This window comes from Sminthopsis crassicaudata, chromosome 3 (genome assembly GCF_048593235.1).
Source record: "Sminthopsis crassicaudata isolate SCR6 chromosome 3, ASM4859323v1, whole genome shotgun sequence".
Taxonomy (NCBI): Eukaryota; Metazoa; Chordata; class Mammalia; order Dasyuromorphia; family Dasyuridae; genus Sminthopsis; species Sminthopsis crassicaudata.
In genome coordinates this window covers 151211936-151232183 of record NC_133619.1, presented here as the reverse complement: position 1 = coordinate 151232183, position 20248 = coordinate 151211936, and the positions used below count along the sequence as shown (strand labels likewise).

At 33.4% G+C, this 20248-nt stretch overlaps 1 protein-coding gene across 2 annotated transcripts in view; it reads right to left on the bottom strand.

Moving 5' to 3' along the window:
* The window catches only part of FARP1 (FERM, ARH/RhoGEF and pleckstrin domain protein 1), a 293495-nt gene that overhangs the window by 246447 nt on the left and 26800 nt on the right, over positions 1-20248 (bottom strand). The window lies entirely within an intron of this gene.

Below are 20248 nucleotides of genomic sequence, written 5' to 3'. Positions count from 1 at the left end.
GTTGTCACCACTTTTGCTTTTTTGCCAAAAGAGCTATACATTTTGAAAGGATAATTCATTGTCAGTCTCTTAGTTTCTAGGATATTACCCATAAGATAAATTTAAAAGAAGGATATCTTATTTTAATAGAATCACAAAAATTGTATTAAGGAGCATAGGATTTAGAGGTGGGAGAGGCCTCTGAGAGCCAGTCACTCCTGAACTTTACTTAGTATTACATCCTAGAGATTAATAACCATCCTTTGAAATACAGTATTCCTTTTTTTTTTAAAATCTACATTTTCACCTCAATTGTCCACAATAGATTTCCCAAATGCTCCAGGCGGGCCCTTCCCATTCATTTATTCATATAACAAACATTTGTTAAATACCTACTATTTGTACATTCCCCAAACTATGTGTGAGGTTTACACAATACAAAAGTAATATGATGTAATTTTTGCCCCCAACAAGCTTATCATCTGGTACTGGGAGAAATAACATACTATAAAAAATTGAAGCCAGTGAGGCCAGGTCAAAATGAATAGGACAAGCCATAAGTTTTTAAGGGGTAGGAAGGGGGAGAAATCAGTAAGCTGGAGAGGTGAAGAAATACTTCATAAGAATATAGGAATTAAACTAGATAGGTCTTTCTCCTAGATACCCACAGAAATTTACCTTAGCACTGAAGGTATTACTACTATTTTACAGATGAAGAAACAGACTTTGGGTTAAGAAAATTGCTTGTAAACAAATGTTTGGACATGTATACATATACTGTATTTAATTTATACTTTAACATATTTAACATGTATTGCTCAACCTGCTATGGGGGGGGGTGAGGAAGGAGGGGAAAATTTAGAACGAAAGGTTTGGCAATTGTCAATGTTGTAAAATTGCCCATGCATATATCTGGTAAATAAAAACTATTTAAAAAAAAAAGGAATTTGCTTGTATTTACACAGTTAAGTAAGTGTCAGAGATGAGATCCAAATTCCAAATCTGGTAACATTCTCCAATCTCCCACAGTGTTTCTCCAATAAGATGAACATTAAAGCTTGGTGTTACAATGTTCTATTTAAATACGAAACCAGCCAAGCCACATTCTGTGGTGGAAAAAGTAGGGACTTAGGAATCAGAAGATTTATTTGTGCCTCACTATTACTTCTGATGTTAACTATCTTGTGGCCTTTGATAAATCATTTTACCTCTACAAACTTCATTTTCCTCATAAGAAAATCTTCTAGGTGTCATTCCCAGGCTCAACATAAATGAGGAGGAAAAGGAGTAAAAACAACAACGATAACAAAACTTATTACAAAGTATTAAATAAACCTGAATGACTGGTGTGGCTGAAAAAATAAGGAAAGTGGAAAGGGAGACAAGTGAGAGGAAATGGTCTGGGGGAAGGGAAATAGGAAAGAAAGGCAAGTTCTGTTTTGCATATGATTGGCTAGAAGTAATACCAGTAATGCCTACAAAACAGGTGCTTTAGGGAAAAGACCTATAAAATTAAGCTATAAAATTAAGCCTGCCCACAAAAAAGACAATTGGAACTGTGCAAATAGATGAGATCTCAAAAAGAAAGCATATAAAGAAATTCAGGGACTGAGCCTTACATCTTGGGCTTGGAGAGAAATAAGAGCAATTAGATAGTTCCAAGAGTTAAGAAAAAATGGTGATTTAGTATCAATGGTAATTTAGTATTTTAAGAATAATAAAATCATCAACTGTGTTAAAAAAAAAAGTAGAAAGTCTTATATATTTAAAGATAAGAATTAAAGTTAACTTCAGCTTTCTTCTCTCCAGAAAAAAATCTATTTCTTTCATCTTATTTCCATCATCTTACTCTTTAATCTTTGTTTGTGCTCCTTGAGACTTCTCTGTTTTCACATTTCTCAATTCAAGCTTTATAAAACAGACCAAGGCATAGTCTCTCTCACATATTCAAAAGTTATAGCTACAAAATGAAATAGATTACTTTCTGAAGAATCAAGTACCCAGGAGCCTAACTCAACAAATCCTAAGCAAATCTTGAATTGGTGTGGACCCTATAAGCACATTCATAACTCTAATTACAAAGGTGGGGGGGAAGGGCAGGGAGTATGGGTTTTCCAGTTACTAGTTCAGAATTGATGTTTACAAAGGTGGAGGGAGGGGAAGGGCAGGGAGCATTGGCTTTCCAGTTACTAGTTCTGAATTGATGTTCAGAGACTTTGACTCTAAATTTCAATCCTTCACTCATCATTTTACTGTCCATTTAGTTTCAAAAAGTTCTGGCTTCCACTTCCTAAAAGAGATTTCCTTTGATCTGACAAAAAGGGAGCCTACATATCATCTTAATAATGTGTACTAACACTCAGTCATCCTTTCATCACCTCCCCCCAAAGATGGCTTCTCTCTGTTAACCTTTAAAAGCAATATGCTATGACAAAATACCTAGTTAAAGATCAATCTTTTGGGGGAAAGAAGCTTTTCCTAAGAGTTTCTCTGGTCAGAGGATTATAGGATTTAGAGCTGGAAGTGGGACTTAGAAGACATCTAAGCAAACTCTTTCATTTTATAGATGAGGAAACTGAAATTTCACTTTAAATTTCAAACCTAACTCCTCTCCTCACAGTATTATTAGCATTATAATGAATCACCTAAATGAGGGTACAGAAGACATGGATTCAGATATGTGCTTTCATTTATATTGTAATGAATTATATTATAATGAATTTAAGTTATTTATATTACATTATTTTTATTTTATTACATATATTTATATTATAATGAATTATTGACAAAATGAGAGAGATATGGATTCACATGTGCTTTCATTCATATGAAGAATTTGCAGTGTATAAACTTCCTCCAATAATGCAGACCAATGACATAGATCAGCAACAGTGCCTGGGGCACTTTCAAATATAACTTGCTTTTGGTCACAGAGTTGTGAGTTGACCACATGACTGGAACCCAATTATTTCTGAAGTGAAGGCCAATCTTATATCCATTACTTTCATCCCAGACTACTCATATATTCTTTGTTCATTTGGGTAGTTTTTCCCATTCCTTTTGCTTTTCAGAATAATTTGTGTTATGTATGTGATATGGCATAAATAAAGGTTAAAAATGTAAACCCACAATCCTAAAGAATACTGTAGGAAAATTTCCACTTCAGGATGTGAAATATATTGAACCATCTTATAAATATTTAACTTCACGGTCAAGATTATCAAATTCTTAGGGAATGGAGAGCATATTAATTAGTTGCATAGTTAGGACATGAGCAAGGAATGAGTATTTGAGAGAGAGATTCAGACTACAGACAGAAAGATAGAGATAAATAGACACATACACACAGAGGAAGGAGGGAGGGAAAGAAGGAGATAGAGGAGGGAGGAAGGAGGAGGCAAGCAATGAGGCAAGGAAGAGAGAATCAAAAGACTGAGGTCAGAGTTGCAATGTCTTCAACTTAGTTTAAAGTGGGTAGGAACCTATGTAAATATACAAAGGGGGAGGATTAAATTCAAGGGTAATGAATGATGATTTGGCTTGTGGATGTGAACAAGGCTTCTGGCCTGGACTTTACACTGAAAAGAAAAGTACCAGCAGAACTTATGTATTTAGAGAAGTTAAGAGCTGAGCCTCCAGAAACTAAGTTCTACCTTGAAACAGGACTCCTTAGGAAATAGGATAGATTTACATGAAATAATGAAGAGCAAAATGAGCAGATCCAAGAGAATACCGTATACAGTAACAAAAATATTGTTTTGAGAAAAATTTTTGAGTGACTGTCATTCTAACAATAACAAATGCCCAAATTAACTAAAAAGGACATATGAAGGAAGACACTATCTTCATCCAAAGAAAGAACTGAAGAATAAAAGTATGTATAGAATGACTTTATATATACATTCATACATGCACACATACATTTACATATATGTATGCATTCATAATTTATGCCTAACAGTAGCCATTTCTAGTATGAGGAAAGGAGGAGGAGAAAAAAGGGGAAAGAAAAAAATGACACGATAACTTTATTATATATTTTAAATAAATTGCAAGTTGTACATAATAGATTTGCAGTTTCAAGTACAATCATCTTTTTTTTTCCTATTCTACTATATTAAGGAAATGCTTGTTTTATTTCTTAAGTTCAGAATAAAATAAAATATATTATTTTTAAAAAGGGGGATAAACAACTTTGTTCCCAACAAAGGGAATAACATTTAGGAAACTATTGTAGATTTTGACTTCAGTTAGCATCAGTAAGATCCAAAGAGGTAGATAAAAAAAAGAAATCCATTATCAAGGAAAAGACAGCAGAGTAAGTAAGCACCATTCTCACATACAGGAAAGGGCTGACATATTTTTGATCAATGATTACTTATAGAGAAATTCAGAATATACTACATTATTATAAGCGGTGCCTTACTCATTTATATTACATTAGACTGAGATTGAGTAAAAAAAAAATTGAAGTTGACAATCGATTGATCCCATTCTCAAAAGTCTTCATCAATAAATATTTCTTAGGCAATGTAAATTAAGTTTGGGGCAACAAAAACAAGTCCATGCCCTCAAGGAGCTTACATTTAAAAGGAGAAACAACAATGTGCACATATAGATAAAAACAAAACAGAAATAAAATAAATAAATATCTATTTTTTATCTTAAACTGGAAGTATCACAATATTGAGCCCTTTGCAAACATCATCATGTCACTTTCACAAATTCAGAAAAAAAACAAACTAGAAGAGCATCATTTTCCATAAATTCCATATCATGTTTATATATCATCATGATTCCATTAAGGATTGTTGACTTGGAACTTCTGAGATCATCTATTTTTATAAAAACAATATCAGTATTCCATGAATAGTTTTCTTCCACTTAAAATCATAGTTATATGAGGAAAACTGAGACCAAGAAATGTCACATTGTTAAAAATGGAGGAGGCAAGATTCAAACATATCAAAATTTCAATGATCTTTAGGTTTGTGCTTTGCCAAATACACTGACTCATTCTATTAAAATAAGATTTCTGTCAAGCAACACTTGGTTGCTTAATTCAACTCTAATAACCCTACATACTCACAATTAACAAAACTTAATTTCTTTAAAAATTGCTGAGGCTTTATTAAAGACATAACAACTTCCAATAAAAAGATACATAAAATGATAGTTTTTTTCTTCATAGTCCCGTAGGCATCTGTGAAAGGATTAGAAAAATCAGATTCCACGAGGATTCTCCTCTGTCCCAACACACACACACACACACACACACACACACACACACACACAAAATGTACTGGTCCTTAGTTCTACATAAAAGTTCATCTCACTAGTTTATTAACTATTACTTGCTACTTATCACTCATTAACAGGTACAAAGACCTCCCAAAGAAAACCTGAAGTGAAGAATTATACATGAAACCTAGAAATAGCAATCAACCATCATGTCATGAAGAGGCAGGATCCCTAAAATGAATGGAAAATTATAGAAGAATTAAAGACTGAATGAGTCAGTAAATCGAAATTTATTCAGTGCCTTTTATTGCCTGGTGTTAATCATTTTGGAAAGGCAAAGAATAAATTTAACATTATACAATTTGCCTAACTCCTAACAGTAGTACTCTGTTGTTTTTTAATTAATGTGCTTAACAGTTCAAAAAACACAAAGATAACAGGATCAATCTTTTTTTTTTTTCCAACACTATTGTTATGGCAGACCAAGACAGACAAGTTAATGATTTTTATCAGAGGGGAGAAGTCTGAACTTAAAAATTCCTTGAAACAACTATGGAGGTGAGTTCTATGAGAAGTATAGACAATTAATCTTAGTAGAAGTAGTTGTGATGTCTAATCTTGATTACAGAAACTCTGCAACTGAGGCAAATAAATTTAACTCAGCTGTTTTATAGGGACAGTATGAATTTATCATGCTCCTCTATTTTATGTGGAAGTGACCAATTAATGATATCTAGAATATTTCTTTTACTTTGTGTTAAAAGTATTTCCAAATTAATTCAAAAAGAAGTATAGACAGGATAATCCTTAATTAATAATCAAGGATTTTTTTTATTATGAAGTTCACAACTTATTTCATCAAATGCCACTCCATCATTACTACTTTGAAAATTCTTTTCTGATAAAACATAACCATATCTTACTTTAAAGAAAAGATTTCATTGACAATTTTCTAATGAATTATAATTCACTGTTTACATAATTTAAAGAGGTACAAGAAAATGTTTTCAAACCTGATATATTAAAAAATAATAGTTTTCCCTCAGGGTAGAATGAGGAAAGAGGAAAATCAATGCTATTAAGCTACTACATGTAAACATTAAATTCTACAATAATAGTTCTCACATTAATAAAAAAAAAAAATAAACCAAAGTTACTGCATACTGTTAACTGCACAATAAAAATGATGCTCAAGTCACCATTAAACTGATATCCAATATTAAATTAGAATTGTCACAGAAAAACAAAAATATCTCAGAAAAAGGATTTTGATGTGGTGACATTGAACTAAAGACAAATGAACTATAAATAGGTTTCCATGTGGCAATGGCTACTGTTCTGATATGATTTAAACAAATAATTCAACCTTGCCAAGGCCTTAACTGCCTCATCATCTATAAAATAATTACCTAATATGTAGAATTCTATCTGTAAAGTACCTTTCAATTCTAAAATCCTTTGATTCTATGAATTTTACATGCCATCAACTAAAAAGTACTGTTCTCTTTCCAAAATCTGCCTATGCCTTCAAGCACAAAGTATTTTGGAGGGAAAAAAAGGTTGCTATAGACAAAGAAAACACTTGCCAAATAATCAAAGGAATTTATATCTTTCTCAGGTGAAACCAAACTAAAGATAAACAAGGGAATCAACAACCAGATATAAATCCAGTCAGTTTACATTTCCAGAAAAAACCCAGTTGATTACACAAGTATTCTTGTATTTTGAAGGGCAGTATGCCACATTTCCCACCACAGTGAACCTTAATGATGGCATTAATCTCTTGATCTCTTAAGAGTGTAAAACCCAAGATTTAATTTATTTGTCTACTGGCAAGTCCTCTTTCCTTGATATAAAAGACAAGGTAAGCTTAATGTACCATTCAGGGCACAAGTGATAAAATAGATGAATGAATGGATAGATGAATGGGGCGGAAGAAAAGGGAGAAAGAAGAGAAAGACAGAGACAATGAGAAAGTGAGAGAGTAAGAGAGACAGAGACAAGAAAAAGAGAAGAAGAGAAAGAAGAGGAGGAAGAAGAAAAAGGAAGAAAAGGAGGAAAAAGAGGAGGAGGAAGAGGAAGAAGAAGGTAGAAGAAGGTGGAAGAAGAAAGAAGAGAAATAGAAATATTGACAGAAGTCTAGTACCCATGATACATGCATGCTCTGTAAAGCAATAATAACAAATATTTAAAGGATAAGAGAAAAAGCTAGTTAATAAAAACTAAAGTGGGAGGGGACAACTTATAATGATCCTAAAAACTTTAGATTAAAGAACTACAGCAATGAAACTTCAAAAGTGTATGAGTAAGACTGGGCTTATTATCATCTTGCTGAATTCTTAAAGAAGAAAGGAAGGTCTGGAGAGGACTTTCTTATCTTTTCTTCTTTGTCCCTATTACACTTTGTATTATACTTACTTGCATACATGCACATGAGTTTATATTCTATGACTTTTAAAAAATAACATTTATATGTCTGAACAAATAGCTTATCAAAAATTTAAACTATGGAACAAAGTGAAAAAATGATGAAGGTAGACATTTGTCTTAGGAAAAATTTTGGTTGGGAACCTTTCAAAATGTGGTCCACTTATAATGTCCCTATAGAGATAATATATCAGTGAAGAACAAAGTCTACAAGGGAATTTCTCTTATTACATTCATGATTCATCTACACTCTGTTCTCACATCATCTCCACTACAACCAAATCACTTGTATCACCATTACCTCTTCCACCAGCCATATTTATGGTCACAACTTAGGCCTTCCTATAATTCGATGTTGCTTTATCTTGAAGACCTTGACAGTGTCTTGTCTTTCCATCTCTGCCATTGCCTTATCTTTATTGAGCTTGCTCTTTACCGTTAAAGTAACCTCAACTTCTCCCAGAATCCTATTTCATCACCTCATGCCTGGGTTCATTTGTCCCATTATCCAGTTTGGACCACCAAAGTCAGTCATTTCAATAATGCTCCTCCTATTATCCTAAAATCCCACGTCCCCATGAACCTTGTTCAAAACTGGCTATCTACTTTCTCTGCCTAGGCTATAGAACATGATGAAGTCACCAAATTGTACAAATTTGTGCACAAGAGAAACACAAAAATGATCCTATTATATATCTCTTATCAAATTCATATTACCATTTCTCATAGTGGCTGTTCTAAACACTTTTCCACCTAAATATTTTACATTCTTCTCAAGCCCTAACTACAGAGAAATTTTTAGGAATTGACTTCACTTCAGACTCCATTAAAAATAACAACAACAACAACAGAACTAATAACTCTTTCAAACTACTCAAACATCCACTCACACTTGAAAATGTCTGTATTTACCCACCCTTCTTCCTTTCCTCTTATACTGGAAAAAGGTTACTCTTTTTCTTACCAAGACTAAAAGTTCCATCTGAGTCTTTTCATTGCCAAATATCTTGAAAAAGTAATATCACTGAACAAGGAGTCAAAAGACTTCAGACTATTAACAACTAAATGAAAGATTTCTCCAAATCACTAATCAAAATAGAAATGTCAAATAACTTGTAACTGGTAAAGATGACAAGAGGGAATAGTGGGTATTAAAAGGACACGCTTGATTTTGTTGAAAGAGCTATGAATTGTTACAACCACTTCGAAAAGCAATTAGGTATTATATGAAGAAAGTGACAAACATGTCCATTCCCTTGACTTCCAACATTACCTTTATGTAGAAGACTCTGAAATCTGTACTTCCAACCCTAACTTCTCTCCTGAGCTCTAGACTCCCATTTTCCTACTGCTAATTGGAAACCTCTATCCAATAATCAAACAATTTCTAAATCAAAAGACCCCAAGATGAAGTCATTAGCTTCACCCCCCCAAAAAAGTTTTTACTTTTTTCCTCCCAATCAATCAGGCTTGAAATTGTAATCTTTCAATCCCTCTTCCTTCATATCTAATCACTAAGTTTAGATTCAACTTCCAAAATGTCACTTCATCGCCCTAGTTCAGATCTTCGTTAACTCTTACCTGCATCATCCTCATAGCCTCCTAATTGACCTCCTCACTAACAGTTCTTCCTAATACCCAGTTAACACTAGTCTAGTTCTCCAAAACTTTAAATGACTTGATAGTATTCACCTAATAAAGTTCAAATGAATTAGCATGGCATTCACAGCTTAACCTGAAGTGACTTCACCAGTGTGTAACCAGCATGAGAAAATCCTAGGCAGCCAGCTGGCTTCTTTTTCTTCACCATCTCTTCAACAATCAAATCCTTGACAACATAGACCATGCCTTATTTATTCTTCTATCTGTATGCAAGGCCCAGTAGAGCACCTTGTTATAAAGTAGAAACTTAATAAATGTTTGCTGGATTTCTGGAATCAATACACATTAAACTCTGTTATTATTTGGTCAGAAATTTCTAATGACCAGCACTTCTACTGCTTTATAGCACAATGAACACTGCTATTCTTAACTGCTTCCAGACACAAATATTGATATTATCCTAATGAGGCTATATGACTGCAACTAAAGGAATATCAGGGTCTCAAAAATGAAGGCTACATAAAGAAAAGCTGTATGCAGGTGGCAGCAGGTTATAGATGATTTACATATAATATGGTGCAGAAACGACATCTTCATCACTAGAAAAGAATGGGCCAGTCATACAGTGAAAATGAGAAATAATAACTTGAATGTTCTTCTGATTAAAGAGACAGAGAAAAGAGGGGGGAAGACAGAGGGAGAGAGACATCTAGCATGTGGAAAAGACCCTTTAAAGTAAATTTATCAAAGAATATAGATCAATCACACAGAATAAGAAGGCATGGATGGATCCTGATTCATACCAATACCCATATGGATGACTTCTGGGAGCAGTGCACAAACAAGATAAAGTGGAATATACCGACCCTGAAGATGCTGAAGTGTCTTCTGTATCAAAGAAATATTTTTATTTTTAAAGTCATAATTCAGAATAGTTAATTTCTAATTCTTAGAAAAGTATATAATTCATTTATGAAATAAAGTGACTCTGTAACTGAAATATTAAATATAACTGGAAGATTCTATTTTTCAACCTTGTCAGACAACAGAAGATATATTGTGCAAAGTTTGTTGTGGGAAAGTCTTAAATCAGTAATATATAGTTGGGTGAATTCCTACTGCCTCATGAGCATCTCAGAAGAGAAAAGACTCCATAACATTTTGACATAGCAAATATGAGTCACATCAAATTGTCTCCAGACTATCTAAAATTACCATGTCAGACAAGAACATAAAATCTATTTATTTGGAAAGGCCTTTAAGAATTAAGTTACATATTTACTTAGGTACTTCAAAGTTTAAGTAAGTTTGTATCTATATCACTAAAGTCTATCTGACATAAAGAACATGTGACTTAAGGCATCATTCACATAAACAGGACTGTGCTAGAGTCAGGTTGAACCTACTCAGAGATCTAATGTTAAATTTTCAATATGAGTAGCTACAGTTCAGTTACAATTACAACTCAAAATAGTAAACCATGAATAAGGATTTGGTTTATTTTTCTGTTGATTGTCTAGACTGAAGGTGATTAATTAAGAAATGTTAAGATTGCAGGTTAAACTTAAAATTGTGTGTTGTGGTACTTTCTCCCACTTCCCCACCCCCTGAAAACCTGTTGTTAAACATTTACCAGTCCTTCACTGTATAACTTTCCTATATATATATGCTGTTTGGGGCAGAAACACCCCAAAATGTAGTCAAAAGACTTGGTTTCAATCAATCAATCAACAATCAAAGCATAATTAAGTACTCATTTAGGATCACAGATTTGGGGATGCAAGGGGCTTTTGAGGACATGAAATCCAACCTCATCATTTTACAGATCAGCAAACTTGCCGGTTACACAAGTGATTATCCACATTGGGATGCTAACTAGATTTTTATGCTTCTGGAAAACAGGTCAAGGAGCAATAATTTTAAAAGTGCTGGACTCTCTGAATCCAAATAGGCCTACACACTACATTTCAAAGAAGTAGTGTTCTAAAAAGTTAACTGTTCCTGTTTGTCTTTTAAAATGCAGAACTCATCGTCCTTCAGAAAGTCATTTCTAAAAAGGATTAATTAAGTGTCCAGTGTTGCCCACAAAAGCCTATTTTCTCATATTATTACAAAACTAAAATACTGAAGACCTTATCCACCAACAAAATGTTATTTCTATGAAAAACTGCAACCTACCTTGCAAACACAAATACCAGAAACACACCTCGCCTTATCCCCAGAGGCTATGCTACTGTCCCAACAGGAAGCTCTGAATTCCAATCCCTACTCACCACATGCCTATTGTGCAACTAGGAGCAAGTCACTTACTTTCCCTTGTGAAAACAAGGTTAGGCTAATTGGAAATCTACTTGTTGCTTTTAAAACATAATCTCTTGGATTCTTCCAGCTTTTACTATGCTTAAAGCCTCTTCTAAGTCCCCTAATGGCAGTGGTGGTAAGAACATATGAGACTTAGCAGAGGCAGTATACTGTGGGCAGTATATTCTCAAAGGAAAATCTCTTTGATGGAAAAAAAAATAGATGGGGCAGCATTCACAAGAATTCTACCATTCTTCATAATATTGATAGGTTTTTGTTGAGGGGGAAGCTTCTTTAAATTTTATTCCTTGCATTTTCATTATTCAATATCTTTCAAAAGAAGTTAATGCTATAAGATACTTTTTTAAAAAACAGAATAATTTAAACAAATCCCAATAGTTGGTACAGAGTTCTTAAGAATTTTAGGGCGTATTCAATCCCCACTTTCATCTTGACATCATGCAAGAGTACCAACTAATACCTAGGCATTGCTAAGCAACACCAGTTCCATTTTCAGCAGAATCTGCTTTAGAAAGAAAAGTTTAAAGACATGCTATTAAGCATTTCTACTAGGTCTATTCCCAAAGAGATCTTAAAGGAGGGAAAGGGACTCGTGTGCAAAAATATTTGTGGCAGCTCTTTTCATAGTGGCAAGAAACTGGAAGCACATCAGTTGGAGAATGGCTGAATAAGTTATGACACATGGAATATTATTGTTTATAAGAAACAGGAAGATGATTTTAGAGAGGCCTGGAGACACTTACATGAATGATGCAAAGTAAAATGAGCAGAATCAGGAGATCATTGTACATGGCAATAACAAGTTTATATGATGATCAGTGCTGATGGATGGGCTCTTTTCAACAATGAGATGATTCAGGCCAGTTCCAATGATCTTGTGATAAAGAGAGCCATCTACACTCATAGAGAGAATTGTGGGAACTGAGGGTGGGTTAAAACATAGTATTTTCACTCTTTTTGTGGCAGTTTGCTTGAATTTTATTTTCTATTTTTTTCTTAATTTTTTGATCTGATTTTTCTTGTGCAGCAAAATAATGGTATAAATATATATGTCTATATTGGATTACATGCCATCTAGGGGAGGGGGTGGAGAGAAGGAGGAGAAAAATTGGAGCACAAGGTTTTTCAAGGTCAATGTTGAAAAATTATTTTTGCATATGTTTTGAAAATAAAAAAACTTGAACTGAAGAAAAGAAAAAGGAAATTTTTTTTAAAATAAAGGCATGCTGTTAAAAAGATGGACAGAGGAGTCAGAGGGGAAAAGGCAAGAAAAAGGATATGTTAATGGAAGAGAAGAAACAGAGAAAGGAAGCAAAGTGTGTATGTGTGTATGTATTTCATCAAAGAAAACGTGGGTTCTAAAGGCAGAAAATTCACAAGGAAACAAAGGAGAATAGGGGGAAAAATCCCTATCAATAACAAAAAAAGACAGCTGTCTGAAAAGGAGAAAGGAAAAAATACAAATGAAATCAACTAAAAATCAGCTGTTGTTCCTAAGATTCTGTGATTACACAGCTTCACAGGAAGTCTTCCTGGGGCACTGAGAACAAGAATAAAAGAACAATCCATGTCTTATTAATAGCTCAACTTCACACTGAAATCAAAATTCAATAGTGCATGGCTTGCAAATTCTTTATAATGTATACAAAAATTTTTAGCAGGTTGAATTTTATATTTAATTTTATTAGTATGTTTTGCTGGCTGGAGAATTACTAATTTGAAATATTCATTTATAAAGTACGTTATTATTTCTCACATTATATTAAGGATTTTAATACCTATTTAGTTGAATCTTGAATTACCTTCACATCATCTCTCCAAAAGTATTAACTCTGTATGTAGCATGAATGATAAGCTATTCTGAGATATATGAATATTCAAATCAACTACAAAGAATCTATGAAGAAAGATACTTTCCCACTCCAGGCATGGACTTATGTATTATACAGTTATATGTATGTGCATAAATATATATATAGATATATTTAATTTAATAATCTGAGTTATAATAATATATTTAATCTAATAATATGAATTACATAATGACTAAGCATGATTCCTAAGGACCAGTGTTAAAGCATGCTTATTAATTCCTGACAAGATGCAGAATAAAATACTTTTTTTGGACAGAACAAATATGTTTTGTTTGAATGTTTGTTAAAAGGTTTTTTCTTTTTTTTCTTTTCAATTTGGAGAGGTTGTATGGGAAGAAACAAAAAAATGAATGCTTGAAATATAATAAAATTATATATATTAATATCTGTATGTATACACATATACATACATATGGAAAAGGAAAGAAAAAAATCTCACCCTCAACAAATCACATACCATAACACTGCATTCTCAACTTAGCCTGGAATATCTACTTATAACATCTTCATGATCTTATAAATTCCATGACAGTATTCTCTTTTTAACTTATAACAATATTTACTGTTACTCCTTAAACAATATTTATTGAGTTTTAGTCAGCTAATATGTAATGTGCATCCACTGACTACTCAGCATTGTGGGAAGTATGATAGAACAGATGGCATCATTTCCACTGACCTATGGGCACCAAGTTAAGGGATCCTATGGTATCTTCCTGGCATCCTGATAAAGTGCCACTTGCCATACCCTTTTATGACAGAGTTTCAACTCCAGAAATATCCTGGTTCTAAAGGTCAAGGAGTTTGTTTCCTTGCTACAACAGAGGAAATTAAATGTTATCAGAAAAGAAAAATAGTATTCTTGGGCTTCTCATAGAAACAATTCCTTTTTTCTCAATATAAATGGTGCTGACAAGTGATATGGGCAGCTAAATAGTGCAATGGATAGAGCAGGCCTAAAGTGAGGAAAAGTCATTCTCACGAGTTCGAATCTGATCTCAGACACTTAACTAGTTGTGGGCAAGTTACTTAACTCAGTTCCTCATTGGTCAAAAAGGAAAATTGCAAACTACTTCATTATCCTTACCAAGAAAACTCCAAGCAGGGTCATGAAAAGTCAGACGTTAATAAAACGAACGAACAACAATGAACAGTAATAGCTATCATCACTCCCTCTTCAGAGAATCCATAGAAAACTAAACACCTGAGCCACTGGCCTCTCAACTAGAATTTCAGAGTAGCAAGGATCTTGGAATAGTTCATCTATTTTATCTACTAACCTTAAGTAAAAATTGACTCTGCTACATCTCCAAGCATTTACAGAGTTTTTGCTATTATGCATATATGGATAGCACATATCATTATGAAACAGTTTATTCTATTTTCAGATAATTCTAGTTAATAGGAAATTATTTTCTACTGAGTGGATGTGTTTCAGTTGGAAAATGACTGAATAAGTTATGATATATGAATGTTATGGAATATTGTTGTTCTATACGAAGTGATCAGCAGGATAATTTCAGAAAGGCCTGAAGAAATTTACATGAACTGATGCTAAATGAAATGAGCAGAACCAAGAGATCATGGTAAACAGCAACAGCAAAATTATACGATCATCAATTCTGATGGACGTGGCTATTTTAAACAATGACGTGATTCAGGCTAATTCCAATATACTTGTAATGGAGAGAGCCATCTGCATCCAGAGAGGACTGTGGGGACTGAATGTGGAACACGACATAGTATTTTCACCTTTTTTGTGGTGGTTGTTGTTTGCTTACTTGCTTTTTCTTTCTTGTTTTTTTTCCCCTTTAATCTAACTTTTCTTGTGCAGCATAATTGTGGAACTATATATAGAAGAATTGCACATGTTTGACATATATTGGATTACTTACTGTCTAGGGGAGAGAGTGGGGAGAGGAAGAAAAAAAATTGGCATACAAGGTTTTACAAGGGTGAATGTTGAAAACATTGCATGTATTTTGAAAATAAAAAGCTATTGTTTAAAAAAAAAGAAATTTACTTCCTATTATTTTCAATTTAGTTAGGGTTCACCACATTCAGAGAACTTTGCTAGGAATGAGGGAAGGTACAAAGTTTTGAAGTATAGCATGGGGGAATGAGTGCTAGATCTGGACTGATGCTCAAATCCGAGAGCTGTTACTAACTGCCCATGTGAGTTTGAGCAAGAGACTTAAACACGCTGAGTTTCAGTTCTTCATCTATAAAGTGAAGAGTTGCACTAGATGGCCTGATATGCCTCTGTATGGTCCCTTATCTTTTTATTCACTTTCTTGTCTCTCTTTTTAAAAAAAAAAAGTTAAACATGTGCAATTCTTCTAAACATATTTCCTTATTTGTCATGCTGCACAAGAAAAATCCTATCAAAAGGGGGAAAAACACAAGAAAGAAAGAAAAAAAACCAAGCAAACAAGCAATAACAATAACAGCAAAAAGTGAAAATGCTAAGCTCTGATCCACATTCAGTTGTCATAGTTCTGTCTCTGGATGCAGATGGCTCTTTCCATCACAAGTCTATTGGAATTGCCTTGAATCACCTCATGTTAAAAAAAAAGCCAAGTTATGGTAGCTGATCTTAAGCAAGCAACAAGCGTTTATTAAGTGATTACCAGTACCTGGCACATAGTATGTACTTATTAAATATCTGTTGATTGTTTGTTATATTCTAGGCATTATGCTAAGCAAAAACACAAATATAAGCAAAAAGAATGGTATTATCAGTCTTCAAAGAGTTTATATTCAATTAGGGTAAAGACAATATAGAAAATGGAAGTGGAAAAGAAGGGAGAGAGGGGAGAAGGCACCCAGATGACAATATCATGATTAAAGCCAGAGAATGGAGTTCTTACCAGTGACAAGAACTCACTAGTGGCTGCAAAAGCAGAATCAGAATGTAGTTAAGGTATGGGGGTTAATCTGGAGATCAGGGATGACTAGTCTGGGGAATCTTCCCTCAAAATTAAGGTTTCAAACTCACCAAAAAAAGGAGCCCAGAGGACCACAGTCAAGAAGTAGCTGAGGCAGAGTGTTCTTACAGAGCTTAATATCTATTTAACTAGACTACTAGCCTTAAAATCAGGGAGAAGAGAAAGGAAATAACTATTTCAATGTACACATACACACAAATATACACATACACACACACACACACACACACACACACACACACACACATCAGAAGGGAGGAAAACCCCTGCCACTAGAGATTTGTATTAACCAAATGGTAAGATGATGTGAAGATATTTAGCTATCTCAAACTAAAAGTTCATTCACTAAATAACGGTAAACCATTAAATTAATTATTAATCTATTGCCCTATATGAGGAATAATCACCATTCCCAGCATCAAAACAAAGAGGCATTTGCTAGTAAAGCTGTCCAGAGAAATTTGAATTATACAAAAGTTCTTAGGATTAGATACCACCAAAGACAATTCAGGCCAACCCAATCAAAGGACAGTTTTTGGCTAAATTATGGTACGAGGCAACAGCACTGGTAGGCAGGGGGAAAGATTTGGGTTCAATTCCTGATTCTATTTACCATGTTTACCATTACCTGAAAAGTCACACAATCTTGTGGGTCTATGTTTCTCTGAATGGTAAGTGAAGTTTATTTCTAAAGTCTTAAGTCTATGTTGTAAATATACAACCTTGTGATTAAGTCAAAAAGAACATCTGAACCCATGCAAGTATATACAATACGTTCTAAAAAGCTAGGTTTCTTTCAGGTACTCAATTTTCAAGTTATCAAAAAAAGCCTAAAAAGAATAGAACAAGATTGGAGATATCAACAGCTACTGAAACAATGTTTACTTTTTCTCTTCAAAATCTTTATGAAAATGGTCTCTGTAGCCATCAAGGGCATACTTGATGAAAACATGAGGTGGCTATAAGAAGGCTTTTAGCAGATTATTTCCTACAGTAGACAGTCATTTATATGACCATAAAAATGTAAAGATGTTAAAAATATATAATCTCAGCACATCTTTTTAATGTCTCCACTGAATAAAAGGTACTCTTGAAGGGTCTCCTCAACCTACTATCTCACTCACACATGTGTGAAAGTTATTATACAAGATTAGGAAATTTTTACTTTTTTGCATTTACAGTGTTCAACCATCAACTGGCTATTAACATCAAGTAAAGTACAAAATAGAGTGATGCATACTCAACTAAAGTGATGTAGAAGATATACCACTTGAAGTTGAACAAAAGAAGGACATATAATGGCTTTATTTTCCAAATAGTCCTATCTGAAAATGACACAACTAATTACATCAAACCTAGAACATGATAAAACTCTATTAAATTCAGGCATAGGCAAAAGATATTTGTCTAACCATATGCAACCAAAAAACAATACATGCAAAAGAGTACATATACTGCCCTGGCTATGAAATACTAGCTGGGAAATTAGTCAAATCATTTGTGTATGTGTATGTGAGAAAGGATGATAATGATGAGCTGGCATCGTACAGTATTTTAAGGTTTATCAAGCACTTGGTATGTCTTATCTTATTTAATTCTCACAATTAATTGTGACCTAAATTATGTATTAAAATACATATTATAATATATATATATATATATATACCTAAAAATACGTACTACAAAGTCAAGTTGGGTCCCTCTTAAATATGAAGAAACTGATGCTTAGGGATAATAAGTAACATTTCCTTTGGGGTTATACATTTCAAAAGTTTTATTTTATGCCTGGGTCTCTTTGTCTCCCATAGGCTAAAAAACATAGTAATCATTCATAAGCCTAATCCCAATAAGATCCTCGCAGAAGTTTTAAACTAGTCTGTTTTTTAGATCTGGGTTGGTTCACCCTTCTTAGGCAGTCTAGTAGATCTCCATTCTTAGGGGATCAATATTTGTTTATGACATTACAGAAACATAATCCATGCTAGCTTCATTGCAAAATTCCCAAACTCAAGCAATCAGCCTCAATGCCCCAGCAGAGATATTTGCAAGCAGACCACATCTGGAAGTTAAGTTTCTGAGGGGCGAATTGAATTCAACTTTTTCCTGACCCAACATTCAGTCCTATTTAAATTTTTATCTATTACTTTTGGTCAGAAACTACAGCTGGACAAAAACCTAAGCCCAAAATGGAGTAACCAAAAAAATAGGCTAGACTACATTTGGGAAACAGAACCACAACTTCAAAGATCTAAAATTGCTTATTACAACAAAACCTATCTTAATATTAATTTTTTCTGATTTTTATGCATGACTATGAATTATGAAACATCATGATCCTGGAAAATCAAAATTACAATGGAAAGGACACGGAAAAGGAGAATTAAAAGACATATGATGGACCTAAGCAAGCTATGGCATTCTCCCCATACATGGAATGAAAGACATCAAGAAGAAAATAAACATTTGATATTACATAAGGCCAAATACTCAGAAAAGAACCAGTAATCCACAGCTTGACTAAAATAACCACAAACAACTAATATTTATGAACACTGAATGCTAATTTTACTATCCCTACTGTGCTCTTATTAAAATTCATCAGCTAAGGGGACCAGTTCCCTCCTATTAACAACATTATACCTTAACAATAAAATTATATTTCCTAAAAAAATAAAATTTAAAAATAATATAAAAATGGTCTATTTATAAATGTGAATGTTAAATTAATTTCCAACTAAAAAGAAGGACAGGAAGATTACTTTATCCAAACAAAGGACTTTCCTCATAAATTCTACAAATTGGCTACTGAGACTTTCATAAGGACAGTGTAGTCTGTCAGCATTGCTTAGTGAGAACATGACTAAAACAAACAGTTGGACATATTCTGGAAATATTGAAAACCACCCCCAATCTGTAAACAGCACATTTGTTTAGGTAGAAAAATAAAAACAAAAACTGTTGTAGATTCACTATAATTTCAGTAGTATCCAGAGTATTCTATACTCTGTTTTAGGCACAAGTCTGCCAAAAATAATTTTTAAAGGTAAGTTTTATTGATATATTTTCACATCACCATGATTTTACCTATTGCTTTTACTGCTCCTCCAGAGAGCCCTCCCATATAATGTATTTTAAAAACAAAAAGAAAAGAAAAAGGGAAGAAATCAGCACAACTGATGAAAAAGTCTGAAAAATATGCAATATACAAAATATGTGGATCCCCCCAGCTCTGCAAAGGAAATATGGCTATATTGTGTTCTCATATCTTTTCCTTTAAGCCCAGCTTGCTCTTTATAATTTTGCAATATTTACTTTTGATTTTCTTTGTGGTTCTTTCAATTTACATTGCTGAAATCATTGTGGATATTGTTTCTTGGCTTACATCATTCAATCTACATCAGTTTTTATGGAACTTTTTATGCTTCTCTGTATTTGCTACATTTGTCTTTTTTTTACAAGCATAGAAATATTCCATTGCATTCATCTACCACATCAATTTTGCTGCAACTACTCCATTTCCATTATTACAAAAAGTGATGCAATAAATATTTTTGTGTAGGTTAAGAACTTTCTTATCAATAGTCTCTGAGTATAATCCTAGTAATGGATATTCTAAGTCAAAGAGCATGAATATTTTAGTCAATTTATTTGCATAATTCCAAATTGCTTTCCAAAAAGGATATATAATTATCCCTTCCATATCACAGGGGCTAGGGGCACAATGGCCCCTGCAATTGGAAAATCTGCATATCATTTTTTGCCACTCCCTTTGTATACAGAAGTCTGAATTACTATGGTATTTATGCAATACCACACACACACACACACACACACACACACACACACACATATATG